Genomic DNA, 16774 nt, shown 5'->3' with positions numbered 1-16774 from the left:
GGTCCTTGATGGGTGGCGGGTACGTCACCCAGCTTGCGATATCTCTGGGCTATGGAGCCCTGGTGGACGGCTTGCGTATCACTTCGACCCCTCCCAGCCCGCTGGACCGCCTCCGTTGCGGCGGCATGCACATTGTGCGTTCGTTCCCCGGGCCCAACGGTCCGCGGGAGCGACTGGTGGACGAGGCGGGGGCACATGCGCCTTACGTTCCGGTGCCTTTAGTCGAGCCTCCCCCGCTCGCGGCACCGGAGGTGGAGCTTGTCCATGAGCCTGTCGACGCGAGGGAGGGGGCCGGCGGGGATTCGGACGACGGTGGTGCCGGACGTGAGGATCCAGGCGCATCTCAGGTACGTTTTAATATACTAACGTTTTATCGTTTCTTTTAATTCGACTTCGTATTAAACGTATTTCTGTGGTTTTGTTGTTAGGGGCTGACGCAGCACGTTCCACGCACATATCGCGCGGTGCGTCTGGGTCCCGCCACCGACGCTAGGTTGGAGGCCCTAGAGTTGGAGATGCGGCGGATGTCGCGCCAGATTGACTGGCGGATGAGCCAGATGTCGCGCCAGATCGACTGGCTTGTTGCCAGTAGGGTAGCGGAGATGTCTGGACAGCAGTACACCATGCCACCGCCACCACCCCCTAGTTTTGACCACGAGGCGAGCACGTCTGGCGTAAGACGCGGATGGGGCGACGACGTGGATGCCCCGGACGGTTCGGGGCCGAGGCGCAGGGGAGATGACGACGCCGACGTTGGCGACGCATTCGGGGGGCTCGTGGGCCAAGACGACGACATGGGCATGGACATGGGGGACCTCACGTAGATTTTATGTTCTAGTTGCGTATTTTCTTTTATTTGTACATATTTAACAATGATTTTTGGTATATATATGTGTTAACTGTTTTTCACCGAAAGGATATTAAACAATAAATAATTAATATATAATGATAATAATAATAACAATAACAAAATAACAAAAAAAAAAAACATAATAAGACAAAATTGGTTGGATTTTCTAGAAACACCGGCCTATACACCGCGTATAGGCCGGTGTTTTAGCAATTGGGCGATGTCCTTAGAAAATCCGTTATTAATACTATTGTTATTATTATAATATATTTATTGATATAACAGATTTTTTTTTCTAAATAGTGTTTTATTTGTTTATTTAATTAACACCGAGTTAAATATATATAGATTATATAGATCATTTCTTTTAGAGCATTCTCAACTGATCCTCTATCATCATCTCTGTAATTACACTAAATTAAAACACTATGTTTTTCTCTTTTATTTAATTAAATAATATTCATTTTGTACTTTAATCATTACAGTTTTCTCTTTTCATTCTATAATTTACAAAAAATCACTATCTTTTTTTCAAATTCACAAAAAATCACTACTTTTTCTCTCTCCATCCTATAATTTACACTTACAACCACTCAAAACCCCACCCTATAATTTACAAACTCTCCTCATAAAATTTTAGAGAACCAGATACGAATGCTCTAAAAAGGCTTATATTTAGAGTGACATATACGTAATTTTATATGTAGTAGCATAAATGCATAATAATATAGATTAAAAAGAGATATAATTCGTTCATGCATATTGGGATTCTGCATGTTTTGCTAGTCGTGCCCACGCCCAAAAAGGGAATAAATGTCGTTTGAAGTGAAACGTTAACATATCATATCGAAATTAAAAAAAGTAATAAAGTTGAAATGTATGAAAAAAGTGCCTGTTAATATATGATTTCAAAAAGATTAATATAAGTTAAAATATGTGTCGAACGGAGATTTAGATTTTAGAGTGTATAATATATGAATGGGGCATTTACATATATCCTTCTATTAAAATTATTAATTACATATTTTCCCAACTTAAAAAATTAATTACATATTTCCTCTTTGTAAACCATACATATTACATATTTATCCATTTTGTTAAAATTAACTTTATAAATGACAATTTTACCCTTATATTTGCTAATGAATTTAATTTGTTTAAAGGTGTCTTCTTTATTTTCACTTTGCAATCCCCAATTTCTCAACTAAAAACAATTGTTTGAATGTAAATCTTGATTATGTAATCCGTATTCTTTATTTATTTTGAATAGCCAATTAAAATTTCATTAGAAATCAAAATAAAAACAGCACAGTGGTGAAATAACAGTCCATTTAGAAACCAAAATAGAAACAAGTAGAAAGTCGGTGGCTTCGTTTCTTGTGCACAACCTTCTTCGTTTCTTCGTTTCTGACACTTACAACCACTCAAAACCCCACCCTATAATTTACCCTATCTTTTTTTCTAGATGATCCAAGTGTTAGTAGAGTGATGCGAGAAGCCGGGTTTTCAAGTACACAAGTGAAAACCAATGTTGAACAAGTTGTTTCTTTAGAGTTATCCTCTCACACACCTCCTACTGCTTCAAAAGATTTCACTCAACATAATGGTATTGATAACCGGCATCATAATCAAGTTACCGTGAGGAATGAGGATGTGATGTGCGTAATCGAAAATCTTGTGAACAAGAAGCGATCACAAAGCTTTGCGGTTGTCGGTGAATGTGTTACTACCATTGAAGGTGTGGTGGCAAAAGTGATGGAGAAGGTTGATAAAGGTGAAGTTCCTGAAGCTTTAAAAGATGTTAAGTTTATAAGACTTCCTCTATTCTCTTTTGGTCAACTCTCTAGAGGAGATGTAGAACATAAACTTGAAGAATTAAGGAGTCTAGTAAAAGGGTATGTTCAAAGAGGGTTTGTAATTTATGTAGGGGATCTTAAGTGGATTGTTGAGTATAGGATTGGTTCATCGGGTCATGGGAGGGGATACTATTGTCCGATTGAACACTTGATTATCGAGTTGGGGAGATTAGTTTCTAGTGTGAATGACGAGATTAACATGAAGATTTGGGTAATGGCTATATCATCTTTTCAAACGTACATGAAGTGTAGAAACGAAAACCCTTCACTAGACATCATCTGGAAGCTTCATCCTCTTACTATACCTGCGGGGAGCTTAAGCTTGAGTCTTGTTCCGCAAAGGTAATATTTGCTTACATGTATGGCGAGCTCTCTTTCTCATATTTCAACCATGTATTCCTACGAAGTTTATTTTAGTATGAAACTTTATTTTCTTCTTCTTCTTCCTACTTTTCATTTTCATTGCATTCATAAAGTAACATTGATCATGATAAATAAATAAAAATGTCTCTTTTCACTAGAAATAAGTAAATGAAATTTATGTCCAATGATTTAATCTTCCTCACATGATGATACTTGTAATTATAGTAATAACGAAGACAAGTGTGGAAGCAAGAATGGCGACAATGGGAATGTTCGAATGATGCTGGAAAGCGTAGAAGAGAAGCAGCTTACATGTTCCTTCGATTGTGCGGATAATTTCGAATGTGAAGCTAAAAGCTCAAGATCTTCAAGCCTCCCTTCATGGTTGGCTGATGAGAAAATAGTAAATAATCAAGATCAGGCAAGTATATTATTAGCTATACGTTTTAACTTGGATGATAACAGTTATAACGATATAGCGTCTAATATTATTCTTATTTCTGAATTCAGGAATGTGTTTCTGTAAAAGAGTTGTGCAAGAAATGGAACTCAATATGCACTTCAGTTCATAGAACCAAACCCTTGTTTCAAAGAAGCTTAAGCTTCTCTTCTGCTTCACAAGCTTCTTGCTTTTCCTATAATCACGATGTTGGGTTCGTAGGCCTTGTTGGCCCGGTTTATTATATGAAGTCAAAAGAGGAGACGGGTGTGGGCGGTCGGGCCCAAGCCCGGCCCGGTTTAGATTTCTTGCATAATAATTTACTAACCCTAGTTCAGTCTCTATATAAACAACATTATGTACTTGTAATATTGGTCACTCAATAAAGATATACCTAGTTGCCACCCGTGGACGTAGGTCAGTTTAGACCGAACCACGTTAAATCCTCGTGTTCGTTTACTACTTTCGTGTGTGTGTTCAGTTTCGTGTGTGCGTTTAATCCTAACAAGTGGTATCTAGAGCTTAGGTTCAGATCACGCGAAGAACACGTTGAACCATCCGAGTCGCCGCCAAACCATCCAGCCGCCGCCACCCTATTGCGCTAGGGTTCCGCCGCCGCCTACGGTTTTCCGATCGCCGTTAGGGTTTCCGCCGTCGATTGAAGGTTTTGTTACTGTTCGAAAGCAGGTCCACCGCATCACCAACGTGTACCGCCGCTACCAACCGCCGATCGGAGTAAAAAGAAAGAAAAATAAATAAATCGGCAGTTCCGTCGATATTTTTTCTTTACTGTTTCTAGACTTGTTCGTCGTTGTAGTCGACGGGTTATTGAAGAAGAATAAACAATTGAGTTTGGTGAAATACCATAGTGTCCACAGCCGCCATCAAGATAAGTGTTGACCTAGTTTTTTGTTTGAACCACATATTTATTTTCATTTAGCCACGTTCAATTGAAGTTGTGTTTGGGCTTAGGAGTTAGACCAGATCAGTTTTTTTTGGGCTTTTAAATTATAAGGGCAGCAGGCCCTAATTTGATTAATTGTGTGGACCAAAGTTTGGGTAGTTTAGCCCATAAATAATATTGGGTCAAGATCATAGTTGCAAAATACGAGCCAAGAATAGTTGAATCAAGATCCTATTTTTATTGAAGAACCGTTGTCAATCAGAAGAAGTCGTTTAAAGAAACGGAGAACCAGTGCCAACCGCGTTTGTCAGGTTTTATCGTTTCGGTTAAAGTTTCTGTTTTCTGATTTACAGTTCGTATTTCTGCTGCGGTTTAAATAGGTTGATTTTTAACAGAGTTCAGTAGAACAGTTGTTAAGTTCAGGCTCGTGTTGCTGTGTCTGTCTCTGTTTTTTATCCAGTTTTTCGTTTTAGTCATTGTTATGGCAGAAGACGGAAAGTTTTCGATACAGAAGTTTGACGGACAGAAGTTCGGTTGGTGGAAGATGCAGATTGAGGCACTACTTTGTCAGAAAGACTTGGATGTAGTGTTTGAGGATGAAAAACCAGAAAAGATGTCAGAAGCAGATTGGAAGAAGTTAGACAAGAAAGCTAGGGCTTGTATTACATTGTCGTTGTCGGAAGATGTGGCGTTTAACATCATGAAAGAAACCACAGCACGTGGTATGATGGAGGCGCTATCCAACATGTATGAGAAGCCTTCGGCAGCGAATAAAGTCTATCTTATCCGAGAGCTAGTGACAACAAGAATGAAAGAGGGTGGGTCAGTTACAACTCATATCAATAATCTTAATTCGATCTTGTCCCGCTTAGTGTCAGTTGACATTAAGTTTGATGATGAAGTTCAAGGTCTCTTGTTATTATCCTCTTTGCCCGACAGTTGGTCGCAAACAGTGACTGCAGTTTGTAGTTCGTCTACAAATATTACTTTCGATGGGATTCGAGATCTGATTCTGGGAGAAGATTCAAGACGCAGAAGTTCAGGTGAATCATCAGGCAATATGCTAGTCACAGAAGGTAGAGGTAGGGGAAAACAGCGAGGCAGTGGGAGCAGGAAGAGGAGTCAGTCTAAGACTCGTAAGAATATTGAATGTTGGGGTTGTAAAGAGAAAGGACACTTCAGGAATCAGTGTCCGAATGGTAAGAAAGAGGTGAACGTTACAGAAGACGACACAGATGACGGGGTCAGTAGTGATGAGGCTTTGGTTTGTAGTGTTGAGAGTAGCGTTGATGCTTGGGTGATGGATTCTGGTGCATCGTTTCATGCCACTCACTGTAGTGAAACGATGAAGAATCTTAAATTTGGGGATTTTGGAAAGGTTCGACTAGCGAATGATGATATTTTAGAGGTTACGGGTATGGGAGACGTTGATTTGATAACTTCAGCCGGTACTTCTTGGACTTTGAAAGACGTGAGGGTTATTCCAAGTTTGAAGAAACGTTTGATTTCAGTTGGGCAGTTGGATGACCAGGGGCACGATGTTAAGTTCGGGAATGGGCAGTGGAAAGTAGTCAAAGGGAATCTCGTGGTTGCTCGTGGCAAGAAAATGGGTTCGTTGTATATGGTCGATATGTCACCGAAAGGAGTGGATCCAGTTTTGGTGAAAGACAAAGTCCGGTTCACAGAATCTCGTGGGCAGAAGAAGGTTCGTTTTGCAAGTAACAAACCCATAGCCAAAGTGAAGATTCAGGATGAACGAGCTAGGAAGGTTAAATCAGTTGGGGGACATCGTGACAGTGGGAGCACAGGTCGTGTTTCAGTTACAGTTCCAGGTCGACAGTGGATTAAGAAAACCAGTATTCCAGCTGTAAAAGTCTCTCCAATGAATTACTTGCTGAATATGGAGAGTGTTTGTTCTCAGGTTATCTCAGGATCCGGTAGTTCGTTACAGTGGGAGCCGGTAGGGACAGAGAATGGGTCAGGGGCAGTTTCAGCCGTGACTGACGTGTTGGAGCTCCGGGGAGCTTCAACGGGCCTTCAGGTTAATTGATGAGAAGGCGGTGGCAACTAGAAGAAGTTTAATGTTCAGATTACAGAAGTACAATCAGGAGTGCAGACGAGAGTACTCAAGGCCTCCGAGTGGGAGATTGTTGGGTTCGTAGGCCTTGTTGGCCCGGTTTATTATATGAAGTCAAAAGAGGAGACGGGTGTGGGCGGTCGGGCCCAAGCCCGGCCCGGTTTAGATTTCTTGCATAATAATTTACTAACCCTAGTTCAGTCTCTATATAAACAACATTATGTACTTGTAATATTGGTCACTCAATAAAGATATACCTAGTTGCCACCCGTGGACGTAGGTCAGTTTAGACCGAACCACGTTAAATCCTCGTGTTCGTTTACTGCTTTCGTGTGTGTGTTCAGTTTCGTGTGTGCGTTTAATCCTAACACACGAAACCCCTAATTCCAATACAACCACAAAACTTTTGGATTTTACAGCCTTAGATAAAAACCTTGAACCAAGGAATCTTCAAGATGACGCAGAGCCCAGAAAATGGTTTTCATCAAACCCAAATTCCACTCCAAATTCAGCTTCTTCAAGTGATCTTATGGAGGTAGAATACGTGCAAAAGTTCAGGGAGTTCAATGGAGAGAACTTGAAAGTTTTATGTAATGCATTAGATGAGAAGGTTCCATGGCAGAAGGATATTGTTTCGGATATTGCAGGTACGATACTAAAATGTAGATCGGGTATGCTCAGAAGAAAAGACCACCAAAACTATGATGAACCGAAAGAAGAAACATGGTTTTTCTTTCAAGGAATCGATTCACAAACAAAAGAGAAGATTGCTAAGGAATTAGCTAAGATTGTTTTTGGATCGTATTTGAATTTCATTGCAATTGCTCTGAGCAACTTCTCAACATCCCCAAGAGTAGATTCTATTGATGAACCGAGAAACAAGAGGTCAAGAGATGAACAAAGTTGCAGTTATCTTGAAAGATTTGCTGAAGCAGTGTCTGTGAATCCTCATAGAGTTTTCTTGGTTGAGGATGTAGATCAAGCAGATTATTTCTCTCAAATGCGTATCAAACGAGCTATTGAAAGAGGGAAACTAACACACTCAAATGGGTAAGAAGTTGGTTTTGGTGATGCGATAGTTGTGTTGAGTTGCGAAAACTTTAGCTAGAGATCAAGGGCATGTTCTCCACCAGTGAAGCAGAAAGTAGAAGAAGGAAGCCCTTGTGCATCTTTGGATTTGAATATTTCATTTGATGAATATCATGAGGAGCAGTCCATATCCATGGATGATATAGGGTTACTTGAATCTGTAGACAAATGTATCAATTTCAACATTCAAGATTTGTCACTCTAGATCTTGAATCTTGAACTTAATATCCTATGCAATCATCTCAAATTTAAATGCGAAAACTATTTCTTACTTGAAATCTCTAGATATGTATATATTTCCTTATCATGTAACTTTTTTTACATTTTGTTTCCAATAACCTTTTGGATTTTTAGGTTGATTGAAGAATGGCTAAGTATGCCTAGGTATTTATTGAAAGTGTTTATAGATCATAGGCATATATAGCGAACTCAAGCAAGCTCACAAATGTTGAAGTTTGCTGGAATGGTAAACAAACTCATCTAGTTCGCTACAAACTTAAAAGTTCACTCAGAAGCATTAAGAAAGACGAGTTTGTCAGTTGTCTCATTCTTTTGTAGGCTTTTACACGAGTCCGTTACCTATTTGTTCAAATGGTTTCAGAAAACGCTATATGCTTAGCCAATCTTCAAACCACCTCTAGATATCCTTTTTTTGTTTCGTCGTGTCATCCTAACGTGACAGAAGCTACCTAATATAAGCTCCTAGTTAATCTGTCTTTGTGTATAAATAAACTCATAAAGGGTGCAACACAAGTATATAAGTTTTAAGAGAGAAGAGTGACACCTCCAAGCATTCCTTTTTGAATTAAACATGATAATGATCCTTAGTGGAATTCATATTAGGAAGAACAATTTGCATTTTCAAAAAGACTTTAAACTTTCAGAAACTTGTGCACAAAGAGGAACGTTTGGCAATCAATATGAGCATAGAATACCAAGTCGGTGGGGCTCCATACAAATTATTTGCATATAATTTCCCTCAAGGATCATTTTATAAATTATATAAAAGTAAAAAATATTAATGAGGCATGCACTAATGATGCCTTTAATTTAACCGTAACAACAATTATGATTTTTAAAATTCTTCTATTTTTTTAACAACTAACATGTTACATTTTAAAGGGAGCGAATCCTTAAATTTTTTCGTTATCGGGAAATATTTGCTTCTTGATTTTAGTAAAAAAAAAATTGATGAAAAAAGAAACTATATAAAATATAGATTGAGTTATTCAATAAAGGTTAACAAAAATCTTACTATACTATTAAAGCAATACAAGGTTTTCACTTGTCATTCAACTAACATGTTTACATAGGCTTCCAACTCATCAATTTCCTATTTATATAATTTTTACATGTTAATTTGAACATAATTTAAACATTAACTCCTAAGTAAGAAAGTTTTAAAATAAATTGTTATAATTATCATTTATGGAGTAATAAAGACAATAAATTGTTTTCATTGTTATTTTTTTAAAACTTTGAGACTTTGTTATTTATTTGTTTACTTTTTTATGGATTTAGAAAATTATTTATGAACGTTTGGACTGGATGTATGGATATTTGGATTGAAATGGTGGTTTAAGTCACGAGTTTTGGATTATATTTTTGCTTTATTAAACGCGTGGTTTAATAAAAATTATAATTATATCTCATTGTTATATTTATATTTTTAACATTTTTTATGTTGTGTACTTAAGTGTTTAATTATTTCAATAAAAATAGTTTTTGTAACACACAACTTATGTTACAGCATCTACATGTTTACGCTTCATAGTTTACAACATATTACTTAAGTAGATGATGAAGTTTTAATTAATATGTCTTTTTTGTTTCATGATATAAGTTAGAAATATGTGACATAACTTATAATTATGTTTTAAATTGTTATTTTTTCTTTATTTGTCTTTTATGTTAGGTTCTTTTAATTAAAATAATAATGTGATACCTTATAATAATAATAATAATAATAATAATAATAATACATTATTTTATGTTTATAATTCATTAAAACATATATAACACACGTGCGCGCGCATACACACACACACACATCTATCTATTCTAATAAAAGAATACCAATTTATGTCACTTGTCACTCTCACAATCCTCCTCACCTTTTTAAAACCCATTTTCATTATATGGTTTATTTTCGGATCCAGCGTGGATAGCTACCCAACCCAGACGTTGTATTTTGGATCTTTAAATTGTTATAACCAAGTTTTAATTCAACATATCTGTAACCCCTCTCCAATTACAAACTCTAGATAATGCCTCTTCAGACAAAAATGCTGCAGATTTTATAGGTAAAAGTAAAACTCTTCAGTAACACACTTTCCATTGATTTTGTTTGGCGATTCGATTGATTTACAAATATTTTAGTACGAAGAACCCTAACCTCGAAATATTAGGGGCTTTGAAGGGCTCGTTTTGATTAAGTAATCATCGATTTTAGCATCTTATGTTTTTACTTCAATGATGGTTATTAAATCGATTTGATTTTGTCTTTCTTTCAAAAAACATAAACCCTAAATATATATATATATGTTTGTTTATTGTTTCCTTCAGTGATTGATGTGGTTGCATTAGATCCTTGTGATGATTTTTTTTTTGGCATTTCGTTTAAAAAGTTATTAATCATCCTTGTTATGTGAACCATCCAACCTTAATTTCAGTAGATTTTGTCAATTATAATTCTACAGTAAACTATCAGCCAACTATGTTCAGTCTGTGCTGTAATGTATATATGATTTCATACTTTTTCAAAATATATTTAATAGATCCGAATTTACTTTCAAACTTTGATTATATATAAAACCTTGATGATAAAATTTTATTTGCAACAAAATGGCACAAAAAAGAGTTATGATGATCACATTTCTCTCCCGTTAATTTCTTACTTCGAAAAGTTAGGCATTTTTCATATTTTTATGCATACCTTGCATCTCTTTTTTTATATAAAAAAATGTAATCTTTTAGGTGGCTAATTTAATGGCAGTGCATGTAGAATGAGAATTTGCTAGAATCAAGGGAGCAGGTAGGGATGGGTTAGTATCATTTGGCTCTTTAGCATCGTGTAAAGCTTTCCATCCTGACCTTATGAAATTCACCATTCATTATATTCTTAGTAGGAAAGCATGGAATAACTTGCTTGAAAACAGGGTGAATTTCATAATTTTTATAAAAGTTAACTAAAACTCGTGCTCCCTTGATCATTTAATTGAGTTTTTTTATGTTGGAAACTCAATCTTATAAGATAAAGGTAAGGTTTATCTATATCTCACGTTCCCACTTCCCAAATACTGCTAATAGCAAATTTCAAAGCTTTTTATGTTGGAAATTTAATGAGAACTTTTGGGTGATTCATATTTCAAGTGTTTGGATAAACAATTGAGTCTGAAGTGTATTCATAGAATTGTTCTTTGGATATTTCCTATACGTTGGGGGCGGTTACGTCTTTCTTGCTAGTAGGTTTTGGTTTATTTGAGGAATTTAAATCAATAAGTTGGAAGAAAATGTATTATGTGAATAACAATTGCTAGACTCAAGCAATTAATTATATTATTAGTTTTATTTTCACTTTATTATCAGTCCGTGTAATACACGGGTTCTAACCTAGTATGTATATATGTATATATATAAAGTTTTATGTATTTTTCGTCCGTGTGTAACACGGGATCTAACCTAGTAAGCATTATGCGAAGTAATAATTAATTGGCACGCGCCATGTGGTGAACAAAAGAAAAATGGTATAAAAGTAAGTTGGTGGGGGCTCCATACGTACAAATTATTTGCTTATAATTTCCCACAAGGATCACTTTATAAAGTATAAAAAGGTAAAAAAAATATTAATAATGAGGCATGCACAAATGATGCCTTTAATTTAACCGTAATAACAATTATGATTTTTAAAATTCTTTTTTTTTGTTTTAACAACAAAATGTTATATTTTACGGGGACTGAATTCTTAAACTTTTTTCATTATCGGCAAAATATTTGCTTTTTGATTTTAGTAAAAAAAGAATTAATGAAAAAAGAAATTATATAAAATATATAGGACATGTTAAAGATATAACTTGGTACTTAATAGTGAGTAGTTAAAAATAACTTCAAAATCAAACAATTAGTAGCTTTTAGTAGTGAGTAGCGTATAGTTTGTTTCTATTTATTATCGATCATATGAATATGAACTTATGTAATTCGAATTTAAATATTGAGAAACTAGATTTTATCCCTCGTATTACGGGGGTTGTTTTACATTATTCATTTTAAATATTTATATATGTATATTTGGATTTTAATTTTATTTATTGTAAGAAAGTTAATAATTAATATACTTGAGATTTGATGATTAAACGGTTTCACAAATAAATGATATGTTATAATCCGGTTTAAAAATTATCTGGGTTTGGTGATACCCATTACCCGTTTATTTTCTTTATTATAAATTTTTTTTCTTAATTATAAATAATATATATATTTTTTAAATAAAATAGGATATTAATTTTTAGTATATCCCTACTTTATAGGATTTTCATATCAAATATTTTATGAGATTAATTTTTAATATAATGAGATGTTATAACCAATTTAAGAGCTATCTGGGTTTAGTGAGACCTTTACCCGTGAATTCGAGTCAAATGCGGATTTGGTGACCCATGACCCGCGTATTTTTTTTACTATAAAATTGTTTATTAATTATGAATAATATCTTTTTCTTTTTAAATTGTATATTAAATTTTAGTATATCTCTATTTTATAGGATTTTCATATCAAATAATTGGTAAGATTAATTTTAATTTCATGAGATGTTATAACACGTTTAAGAGCTATCTGGTTTTGGTAAGACCCATACCCATGAATTTGGGTTAAATCAATAAGAGGCCTCCATTTAAAAATCAAACAATTTGATGGCTTCCATAAAATAAGGGAGCAACCACATCGCGACACGTAGGATATTAGAGGTTTCATTTATATATATTATAGATTATAGATACAATACTCCTTTCACATTAATATACTGATTTTTTTAACCTAACATCACTCTGAGTATTGTACATATGTATATTACAAGATCATTCGTAATGGATTGTGACCATGAATGGCCTGCAGCCATGTTGGAACCATGACCATGGCACCATCCCACTCGTTTGTGTTGTGGCTGACTGGTTGTGACTTGTGAGGGCAACACCACTATGACTCTGTGAGAGTGGTGTGACGCTGGCATTGCATATATATTTTTATTTTTTAGTTTTTAGCCAATTAAATGATTCAATGTATTTTTTTTATTACACTATTTAACATAAGGCTAATTTGTTTTTTCTCTTACGTGGGCAGTTTTTTTTTTCAAAAAAACTAAATACATAATTTTTTTTGACTTTTTTTTTCTTTCAATATTTTGATATTAACAAAAACAGAGTTATTCTCAAAAAAGTATTTATTGTCTCGTAAACCATTTTTACGCATGCCTAGATTGGCCTTTCAGATGATAAGTACCCATTTAAAACAATTAATGTTAGGTGTTTAAATACAATTAATAAAATAACTTTTTAAAGAAAAGAGCACTCACCTTTCACTAACCACTAGTAGAGTGCTAACGCAATGCGGCGGCGACGGCAATTTGCAACGCTGTAGTTGTTTATGCTGGTTCATAAGTCAACTCATGAGATATGTAATAGATATTGTCACTTTTTTATTTGTGATACTATTTTTGAGCTGCGAACAATTAGCTCACGCCCTGGCATTTCCGTCTTAGGTTGGAGTGTGACAGACTACAACACCACTACAACCATAAAACAAAAATCCTTCATTTGCTGACTGGACGTCACATGACACTTCCCTTCAAATTTGTAGCCCCCCACTACGCATAGCATTAGTGGCTTCATCTAAGGAAGTACAGTTAAAACACACTCTTTGTCTCTAGCCTCCTCATATCAGGATTCCTCACAATTTAAGTAAATATTGTCATGATGATGACAGAGTTGCTCCTGCATTATACTCACCGAGTTGAAAAAAGACTTAACCCCGATTGTACGTCATTTTGTGTGACAGAAACTTCAAGATGGTCTGATCTTGCTATTTCGCATTCGTACTCCGGGTCAACTTGTGGATTTTTTCACGAAGAGTATGAGAGGATGGTTGGTTATCAGCACACAGATTTGGTTTCCAAGTTTGGATAATTGTATACATCTCTAACATGTGGGGTGTCATCCAAAATAGTTGTTTCGTACACAAGTTTCGTATGAAAGCTAGCTTCATTTGCCTGCTTTGTATATATAAACAACTTTGTAACTTTGTTAAATTTAACGAAATTAAATAAAAAAAATTTCCCATGGTGTCTCATCTTTGAAACTTTTGCATTGTGAAGGATTCAAATTTGTTAGACGCTGGGGCAGATGAGACCATACGTCAAACCAGATTAAATAATATTCTACATTGACATCTTTTACTTGAAGAAACATTAAAAAAAAGTGATAAGAATATTATTAACTTTTAAAAGGAGCAAGATTTATAAGCCTAAATGTTTGGTGTGATAGTATGGTAGGGTTAGTTGTCTCAATCCTAAGCGTGCTAATGCATAGAAAGGAGAGCTATTACACCACCACTTACTATTGCCATACTATCTTTTTTATCGTTCATCATATTTATATACTTTAGTTTTGAAATAAAGAATCGTAAATGAAATTAGAGCAAAGTAGCCATAAAAACCACATTACCATATATTCTCCTACACAACAAACGAGAGATCTCCCACATTCATTTTCCAATCATCTTCCACTTTTTTTCTTTTTCAACTAATGTAATCCTTTTACTTTATTGCATTAACACTTTTTGGTCTTAATGTTCCCTTGAATTTCATATGGCTAATATGAAATGGTTGAATATTTTAAAAATCAACTAGTAGTATTACCTAGCGTGTCCGGGGCATGTTGTTGAAACGCGGGCAGTGACAAAACTCAAGCGTTATTAGTCCTGAGCGTTGAGGTGGTAAGTCGACATGAATTTGGTCGGTTTACGTTACGTTCGTTACGATACCGATACCAGAAAAATGTTGCGGACCAATAAGGAGCCACAAAGTGGTCCAATAGGGACTTTGCGGCACCAAACTTGTCTTTTATACTTATTAGTAATAGTAATAGTAATGACAACTTGTATAACCATTATTAAATGTTGAAATACCTTTAAATCTCGCATAACATATCTATTATGCATTTGTACGATAGTTTGTAAGTGATCCTCAATATGTAGGTTGAAGCATCCCCGCTTCCCAAGTAATGTTTTCAAAGACCGGCATATCATCCACGGCCTCAAAACATTCTCTCTTAGGCTATATGTAGTGGGAGGCTACAAATTTGGAGATAATTGTCATGTGGCATTCAGTCAGCAAATTTGAGATTTTTGTTTTAGGGGTACTGTAGTGGTGTTATAGCCCTATATATATATATATATATATATATATATATATATATATATATATATATCACACATACTAATATAATACTATTAAATCCAAAACCCACCAAGGCGACAATTGCATGACCCCCCCCCCCCCCCCAAACATTTCGCCCATTTGTAACCCGGGGGCGGTGTTCATCGTCCCTTTGTCGCCCAAAAAATACCGCCCACTACATTTGGCCTTATTAATCCTCACTTTTCACCTTTTTAGAGCTTTCAAAGTATAGTTTCCCATCATCATTCATATAATTTAATTAAAAAATACATTTTTGTCTAAAATTTAAACATGTTTCAAAAACCTTTCAAATCACATTCTTTGTGTCTATCCTTATTTAATTAACTAATAATTATCTATTTTACTTTTATTATATTTTCTCTATTTTTCATTCACAAAAAATATTTACAAACAATACAAAAATTATACGGGGTGAATTGTGGAGTCTCAAATTTAATTTATCATCGAATGTGAAGATGGTGAACAGGATTGGGAAAAGCTGATGAAGAGATAAATTTGGGGTTTTACTGTATCTTTTGTAGATCTATTGAAGATGAGTCGTCGATGTATATCTAGTCAAAAAGACGGATGCTTCTATCTTTTGTACGATGATGGCCTTAAAAAAATACAAAGAGAGAGAGAACACCAAAAATTTGAATGTAAAGTGTTTGTTTCTGTTCAATGCTACAAAAGGAGTGTTTGAATGAAACAAAGTTGCATTCCCTCTTTCACATAATCGGAAGATGAACTTATAGAAAAGATGAACAAGTGTAAGAGAAACTAAAGCTCCAGCCTTGACTGTGTATATTACATCCATCTGGATCACAGTCAAGCTAAGCTTTCTTTTCATGTTGTCTATCAAGCATCTAATAATTAGTCGTCAATTGCTTTTGCATAAAGTAAAGTACGTACTCGATCTCAACCCCTGAAAAATCAAAATAATGACTACTCTTTTTTCTAGGAACAACGACCAGGAAACCCTTAAAAGGTGTTTTTGTCATTTGGGAGTAAATTTTGAAGTTAGGGCCTTTAGGTTGTAGGATCAACAAATCTAGTATTCTCAACACACATGATAACCATTGATCTTTCAAAAACACTTATTTTATTTTCACAAAATGTTTATTAATTATAATCTCATTTTCATATGTATTTTACATAACAATTTACTTTTTAAAATATACCCATCTTATTTAACTTTGTATTATTTATAATTATAAAATAGAATGCATTTAAAAGGTATGCTACTGTATAATTTACATACAAGGATTTTTCATTCAAATGCAAGAACACTCACACAAACACTCATGGGACCCACATCTCACTCCTCTTTTTTAGTGCCTCTATTTGACCACATTAGATGCGGACAGGCTCACGAGCATAGCATTGAAGAGGCTCAAACAAATTAAATGATCGTACATTAGTAAATGGCGTAATAAAAACAAGGTTAGTCTACACGTTTTGAGTTTTGATGCATACACAAACTTTTACCTTTTTCAACAATTGTGATCATTTTTTCTACAGCTATTGTACACATTTTTGTAAGTGATAAGAAAAAATAATGAATAGAATTTAAATATTTGTTACGATGTGAGTAAACTAAGGACACGCTAGCAATGTTAACATAAATGCCTCATATAATTGTAACGTTGTTTAGACTTTATGAGAGCATTTTGTCACGTCCCGTCTAAATTCATGATATCACAATTCCCGTCACGTAGATTTTTACTTAATAGGTTTAATGCAAAGCAT

The 16774-nt window shown here is 35.0% G+C and overlaps 1 pseudogene across 1 annotated transcript; it reads left to right on the top strand.

Annotated features, from left to right (window-relative positions):
* The first annotated feature begins 125 nt into the window (after positions 1-125).
* Positions 126-7833, top strand: LOC143532187 (protein SMAX1-LIKE 3-like; annotated as a pseudogene). Its single transcript, XR_013135133.1, has 6 exons — positions 126-347; positions 429-645; positions 2316-3048; positions 3295-3490; positions 3580-3711; positions 6860-7833. The product of XR_013135133.1 is annotated as a protein SMAX1-LIKE 3-like (transcript).
* Positions 7834-16774: the final 8941 nt, after the last annotated feature.

This window comes from Bidens hawaiensis, unplaced genomic scaffold (assembly GCF_021521415.1).
Source record: "Bidens hawaiensis isolate Kalapana, Puna unplaced genomic scaffold, B.hawaiensis_p1.1 tig00009385_1, whole genome shotgun sequence".
NCBI classification, from domain to species: domain Eukaryota; kingdom Viridiplantae; phylum Streptophyta; class Magnoliopsida; order Asterales; family Asteraceae; genus Bidens; species Bidens hawaiensis.
Note: the sequence above shows the minus strand (reverse complement) of the source record. Positions and strands in the feature narration are given on the sequence as shown.